This window comes from Alligator sinensis, unplaced genomic scaffold (genome assembly GCF_000455745.1).
Source record: "Alligator sinensis unplaced genomic scaffold, ASM45574v1 scaffold1238_1, whole genome shotgun sequence".
Lineage (NCBI taxonomy): Eukaryota > Metazoa > Chordata > Crocodylia > Alligatoridae > Alligator > Alligator sinensis.
In genome coordinates, this window is record NW_005842436.1 from 499,717 (window position 1) to 507,341 (window position 7,625).

Consider the following 7,625-nt stretch of genomic DNA (forward strand, 5'->3'; position numbering starts at 1 on the left):
AGCACACAGACACAGAGATACTTGCTGCTTTTAACTCAGAAAATGCTTAATACAGTTAAAATGATTATTTGACACAAGCAAAGGCTTAGCTATCAATCTGCCTTGTGGTCAGCTGCATTGCTAGGCCACAGGTCATGCCTTGTATTCAGCTGTAAAGCTAATACTTTCTAATAATCTAAATTATTGTAAACCTAACAGTATGCTTATCAGAAAACTATTCTATTTCAGGGTAATAACAAACCTGCGCACTACAGGGGGGCGTTCATGGTAGGACGCACTGGATATTAGTATATTGAATAATCATAAATATTGCCTTTGTTGTTGTGTATTCCTTTTTTGTTGAGCATGTTGCAATGAGAGAGAGAGAAAAAAAGAGACAAGTAAGAGGAAGAGGAGAGAGAGAGAAAGAAAAAGGAGAGCAGAGAGAGAACCAGACACACATGTGCACACAGAGAACCACGTGCACAAACACAGAGAACCAGAACACACCCAGGACACACACACGTGTGCGCACACAGACACACAGAACCAGACAGAGGCAGACAAACACACAGAACCAGATGCATGGAGCCGGGCTCCTGGGCCACTGGATAAAGTCCGGCCCAACAATTCCCTAGTCCTGCTAGAGCCCCTGTGCTTCCCTGGGGAGCCAGCCCCAGGCTGGAGCCTGCCCATCAGCCCAACCACCCACCCTGCAAAATGTGGGTGCTCCTGGCAAGGGGCACAGCTAACCCCGCAAAAGGTGCGGTGCTCCTGGCAAGGGGCAGTGCCAGCCTCATCCTGGTGGGGGGCTGGGCTGGGGCTGGGCTCGGACGGGATGGGAGTCAGGTGGGCTCAGCTGCAAGCCCTGCTGCAAGCAGCTTGGGCTTTGTGGTTGGCAGCAGCTATCAGAGCCTGGGCTGGCTGCAGCCGGAAGACTGCAAACAGCTGCTCTGGGCCCTGGAATCAGCTCCATACTGGTGGGTGCACGTGCGTCTTGGAGCAGATGGTGGGGATAGGGCCTGAGGCAGCAGAGCCCTTCCGCTGTCCACTCTGAGGTGCATGTGCAGTTGCCGCCAGCATGGAGCTGATGCTGGGTCTGCGGAGCCTGGCGCAGCTGTTTGCAGCCTGCCTGCTGCAGCTGCCCAGAGCCCAGACTGGCTACAAATAGCTACACCAGGCTCCAGAGCCCAGTCATCAGCTCTGTGCTGGTAGCAGGGGAGAAGGCGGGGTTGTGCTACCTCAGGCCACTCCCCCCACCGTCCGTTCTGAGGTGCGTGTGCACCCGCCAGTATGGAGCTAATGCATTCTGGCTGCAACTTGCCCAGGCTCTGGGTAACTGCTGTCAACCATGGAGCTGGCTCTGCTTGCAGCAGGGCTTACAACCGCCCAGCTGCCTGCTGGGAGCAGCCTGGGCTTCGTGGCTGGTAGCAGCTGCCTAGAGTCCAGGCTGGCGGTGGTGTGCCGAGCAAAATGGCCTTGTGTGCCGTGCTTGGCACACATGCTGGGGGTTGCTGACCCTGCTCTAGTGGGTGGCCCACAGCCAGGGATCCTCCCTAACATCTTAATTTGGTCTAAGGGGCTGGGCCAATGGCCTACATGTTGGCCCTGCAAAGTCTGTTTGGCCTGTGGGTGGTATCCCTTTCCAAGGTATCAGTTTGGAGCTATCATCCTGGCAGGCTGGGAAGACAGCCAGAGGGAAGTTTGGCTGCCTGTAAAAAACAGTTGCTTTGGCCAGAGCTCCCCACAATGGGAAGTGCAAGAGAAAAGCCTTGAATTCATATAACTGTAACACCCACACACACTTGGGTTGTGTATGGCATAGTGTGTACTTGTGTGTTTTTATGGGGGCAAGATGCCCCTGGGCGCCTTGTATCTGTGCAAGAGACATAAAATCCTCTGGCCTGATTGGCCAGGGGGAGCACAGACTTTTCAGACAGATTGGTTAAGAGAAAGACTAGTGTGTGGCATCCCCTGACTGGACAAAGCCAAGGTGATGTCATGTTGAGGGATATAAAGTCAGCTAGGCTGATCTGGGGAGAAGGTGCTAGGGGTTGTTGAAGTGTGAAGTTTCCTCCAAGGGGAGACGGAATCTGCAGCTAGCGAAATGAGAAACTCAGCTTCTCTGTGGGAGCAAAGATAGGAGCTCTACCACTTCTCCAGGAGCAATGGAGCCCCTTGCAGTGCAGAAGGACCCACACTCTTGAGCAGCTCCCTGCAATGTAGTGAACCCAAGGACCAGTTCATAGGCCTCTCTGGTGTGGGCCCCCCTCTCCAGCCCATTGCTGAAGGCAGATATAGGGGGTGCAGGACTCTGGAACTACCCTTTGGGGAGCTCCAAGTGCCAGGCTGCCTGGGCATGGGTGAAGCCTCCCCAAGAGGGTGCCACCTATAAACTTTGCATTGTAGTTAATAGTTTTAAAATTATATTTAGTGTTTTCTTTTGGGTGTTTTTTGTTTTTATTCTCTGTAATACATTTTTTTTGTGTTTACATTGCTTGACAAGGAGGGGGTTTTGTTTATACAGGATGCCCCAGCAAATTTAGTATTCCCAGATTTCTGGGTGGGGGCTTGACTGAGCCACGGGTACCCCAAAACGTGAACCCCGCCCTTTCTGCTGCTGACCAGTGCCTGCAGAAGGGTCATATAACTTACCACTCCAGAGCTGGAATCAAAGCAAGGACAAGCAGCAGGGGCTGAGAATAGGTCTGTTGCATATTCACGACTACAGAGAGCAGCTAGCAGAAAAAACAGAATAAAACAAAACCAACTGGTAGGAGCCAAGTACTAGTCAAAGCCTCTATGGTGGAGACAGGTCACAAACCAGGAACCTTAACGAGCCAAGGATACAGCTACTGAGCTATCACCAGGGAACACTAGCTTATTTATGCTGTCTTGCTTGGTAGGCAAGAAGAGAGTCAAAATCCTACACCGACTGCAGCTGTAATGTCCCTTTCCTTTCTTCAGGCCAAAGCATAACTTAATAATGGAATCAGTAAAAATTCTATATATTTAGTGCCTTTGAAACTCAGAAAAGTATCATGGCCTGTCAAATATTACTTAGTAGATTAACTTGAGATACCAACAGTTGAAAAAATTGTTGCTATTTGTGTCAGAACTCATGGTAGAGGTGATATTTTTTATTAGACCAACTAGATTTTGCAAAAAAAATCTTTTAATTGCAAACTTTAAGGCACAAACATCCTTCTTTGGGCATGGGAGAAAAAACTGTAAAAGTTCTCCTGGGTAGAAATGAAAGTTCATATTTCATAGGGGAGTTGCAGGTGTGGTAAAATCTCCTATTTGGAACAGTTCATTTTATATGTAGATGAGGCTCAAAGAAAAGTTGGAATAGTCTGTTTACCTCTTACTCCAACTTTTCTCTGACTCTAATCTGCATACAAAATGAACTGTTCCAAACAGGAGATTTTACCATCCCTGCAATTCCCCTATGAAATACAAACTTTAATTTCTACCCAGGAGAACTTTTAGTCTTTTCTCCTATGCCTGAAGAAGGATGTTTGTATCCGAAAGCTTGCAATTAAGGACTTTTTTTTTTTTCTTCAAAAATCTAGTTGGTCTAATAAAAGATATCACCTCTACCATAAGTCCTGATTCCTTTTGCCTCTAGACCAATATAGCTACAACCTGGATACCTTGGTATTTGTGTGGCACTAGAAAAATAGTTAAAAGTAATCGTACTTGTTAAGTACATTCATCTTATGCATGTCCATTTCAGGGCACACACCTTGCAGGGAGAATCTTCAGCAGCTATATAGAAATAGCAGTTGATCTGAGCAAACCATGAGGTCCAATTCTATGTTATCCTATATAGCACATTATCATAACATTGATGAGCTAGGAAAACATTGCATAGTACATAAGAGTGGAAAATATATAGTACATGGTGATGAGTTTTAAGGAGGCACGGAGCTGAAAGGTACTGTCAGCATTTTTTAAAGTTTGCCAAGAAACAAAATTACAGCTGCATTTCCATGTTGCCTTTGACTTCACTTGGAAAATGGTATTTAATGTATATCTGTTCACATCAAACATAGGGCAATTACTATTTCAATAAGTATTAAGATAGGAGGGGTTTCCTAGCAAAACTAGCATTTACCTGACCAGCTTACATATGTTAAACCTACGATTTATTATTTTCATTAGGATTGTAATACATTAGCTAACACTTGAGTAACAAAAAGTGAAATCCTGGACAAAACAAAGGCAGCTGAAATTTGAACAAATATCAGCAGATTCATGACAGAGCAGGGTATTCTGACTTGCCCAGGTGTTAAAATTACAATGTCTGGGCTAGAAGTTTACCATGCAGACGATCTGTGTTAACAACTCACTTTCTTCCTTGTGTGTTCTGAGAGAGCTTTGACATCCAGGGAATGTATAAAGTTGTATTTAGCTGCATCAAGATTCTGAAGAACAGGAATAACAACCCTGCAATATTTTTCAGAGAGACAGGCAACACCAAATTAAGCAGGAATTCTTAGGCATAAAGAATATTCTCTTCTGCACAAAATAGGGCTGTAGAATGCAAAACCTTAGAAATTCTTAATTATAGGTGTTGCAAATAATCAGTGCCACTGAATCAGCAACAACTGTTTGAGTAATTAAAGTGTCATTAAGGAAGAAGATTGCCTATTTACAATCTCAGAGTATACAACAGCAATGGTTTTTAATTAACAGTGAGCTCTGTACGATATCGTGAAGTTAAGCATGATCCCAGGAAAACAGATTTAACCCTTGACAATTTGCAGAGATGCATATAGGTTGTGTCTATTGAAGCACTACATTATGTCTTTTCAAATACTATTCACTGGTCACTGAGAGAGAAAAGCCTGTACCCCAGAAAAGTTATTCATCTGTCCTCTCTATTCTCTCTGTCATGTAATTTGAATGCTATGCATAAAATATATAAAATACGTAACATGCATAAACAGAATTTTTCAGCAAAGTTCCTGTCATTGCAGGTATAAAGTTACTTCAGTAATGTACAATACTGGAAACCGAGTTATATGTTTCCACAAACCTGTCAACTGAAAACTGGCATTTTGGAATTAAAAATGAAAGAAAGGGGGGATATTCCAGTTCTATATGGGGTGTTCTCCAATTTTATTTTTTCAAAAGAAAACACAAGCACCATGGATTGGAGTCTGGCTGGAGCATATATTTCTAAAAAGTTAAATTCACAGAGATGAATTGTTTAAATGATGTGGATTTTTAAATGAGGAACTCTGAATAATGAACTAGCAGCAGCTTCATCTCCTTGATAATACAGTGTAATCATAGCAATGAGGGGACTGTGTGGGACAGAAATAAAAGAGGAGTAGAGAGGTGAATGCTAGGTGAGAGAGCAGAGCGGGTGCTGGAGTTGGGACAGCCATGATGCGGCAAACAGAAGGGCATCAGTGTCTGTGTGTTCACAGTCCTGGACACCTCCACTGGCCACGTGGTTCCCTATTCCTCATCCATTAGTACGTCTCCTATCCCACCAGGACTCAGGACTATTTTGCAAATTGGTGCCCCATTTCCTTTTTCCTCTCTTTCAAGCCATTCCTGCAACTAGTGATTTCCAGTGTTATTGATATCCATGAACATCTCCATCCCTAACAAGGCCCTATTATGATAATGACAAATTCTTATTTGTATTACCGTGCTATCATATTACCATTATTAGGTGTCTTATTCCTGCCCCAGGAGCTCTGTATGCTAAGTCCTATACAAATACAGAAGATGCCCTTTGTTCTAAAGATCTTACAATCCAAGACTCAGATCTACTGAGGCGGAAAGATGGTGAAGCATAAGGAAACCAGATAATAGCATTATGAGCAGTGATAGCAATGTATCAGTGACCGGTCTACATTAGCATACACTAGTACAGGATCACTGCAGGAAACTGGATGGAGGCTGTAAGTAAACCATTATACCATAGATCTGTCCAGGAATGGTGGAAACAGGCTGCAGTGGGAACCCTGTTTTATATGCTGATTGTTGGTTCTTTGTTCTTGAGACAGAATGGACTTTGGTGTGAATAAACATGTGGCCTAGGGCCCCAGGACAGAGGCTGTCTCTGTCCATCACATGCCTTGTAGGCAGCAATGATGGAATGAAGGTAGCAATCAGTTCAGGAGACTGATGGGGTCTGGGGGCAGAGAAGAAAAATCTGAATGAAGAAAAAGCGTGGATTAATAGGCCTGCCCTCGTCTCATATCTAGGCAGGGTAATAAGTCAGCACTCTACTTAACAATGCCCAACAGGACCAATGTTTAATTTAAGTATGATGTTTCAGGCAAATGGGTACCTCTACTGCAGGGGCGAGCGATTATGTTGAGCAGAGGGCTGCTTACTGAGTTTTGGCACGCCATTGAGTGCCGCACAACAAGCAGCTCAGGGCAGATAAATATTAATTTTCTAAATTTTTAGGGGCCCTGCGGGCCAGATAGAATGGCTTGGCGGGCTGCATCCACATTTTGCCCACCCCTGCTCTACTGTGTCTGTTTTTGCTCACTTTTTCTAAAGTAAAGATGGTTGGGAAACACAGAACTTTCTCCTTCTCCCTATGCCAAAGTAGTGCACCGACTAGGAGAGCTACCTTGTAGTCTCCCTTCAAATTCTCCTGTTGTGGTCCCTACAAAAAACGTTGCCCTGGTTGTTCAACCACGACAGCTGCTTTTCATTCTGACTGCTACTATCTCACTGTTTCTCTCCTCACACCAGTTACAACCACCTGCTGTCTCTTTGCACATACACAAACTGCAGGCACTGTTTCTTCTGCATTGCCCAACAGCACTACTGACATCCTGTGGCATCACTGCAATGCAGATAATGGACCCTTATGGTGCCTATTTAAGTGCATACCCTTGCGAGTGAAAAAAAGTCTGTGCATTTACCCAGAGCAGGCACTTCCCCAAGCTCAACGTAAAGAGTACTCAGTGAATACACAGCACAATCTGCAGCTCTGAGAAAGAAGCCTTGAAAATAGGGAGCAGCCCTAACAGCGGCCCTGTGAGAGCTGCTTCGCTGTTAAGGTGCAAACAGAGAGGGTCTCTGCACTCAACACGTACACAGGCTGGTGGCTGTATGCGGGAGAGGAACCGGCAAAAACCCTGGTCATCAGCCCCTGTCCACTCCCCCTTCCAGCCTGTGTGACAAAGGATACCGGGTAGGTATCAACCGTCTGACCCAATCGATGACAGGTCTTACGTTTTTATTAATAGGCGCGAAATAATATAATAAATATACTAGCGTACATATAAAAATAATAGTAAAAGAAAACAAGACAAAAATAAATATAACAATACATATAGTATATACAGAAGCGCATGGAGCCCCGCGGCGCGAATACACTGCAGCAGCCCACACCAGCTGGAACGCCCGCCGCGGCGCCTCACGCTACCCCAAGCCCCTCTACTCCACCCGCTCTATGCTCCCAGCGACCTCCGGCGCTAACTCGCTGCGAATCCGGAAGCGCTAGCAGAAGCGGGAGCCTCTCTACCCGCGCGCTCTATGCTCCCAGCGCAGCGGAGGGGGCTAGAGGAGGAGGAGGAGCCCTTTACCGCCGGGTCGCAGCACGCCCGGAAGCGCGGTGCTGGGGGAGCCGCTCTGCGCTGCGTGCTCTATGATGGCGGGGG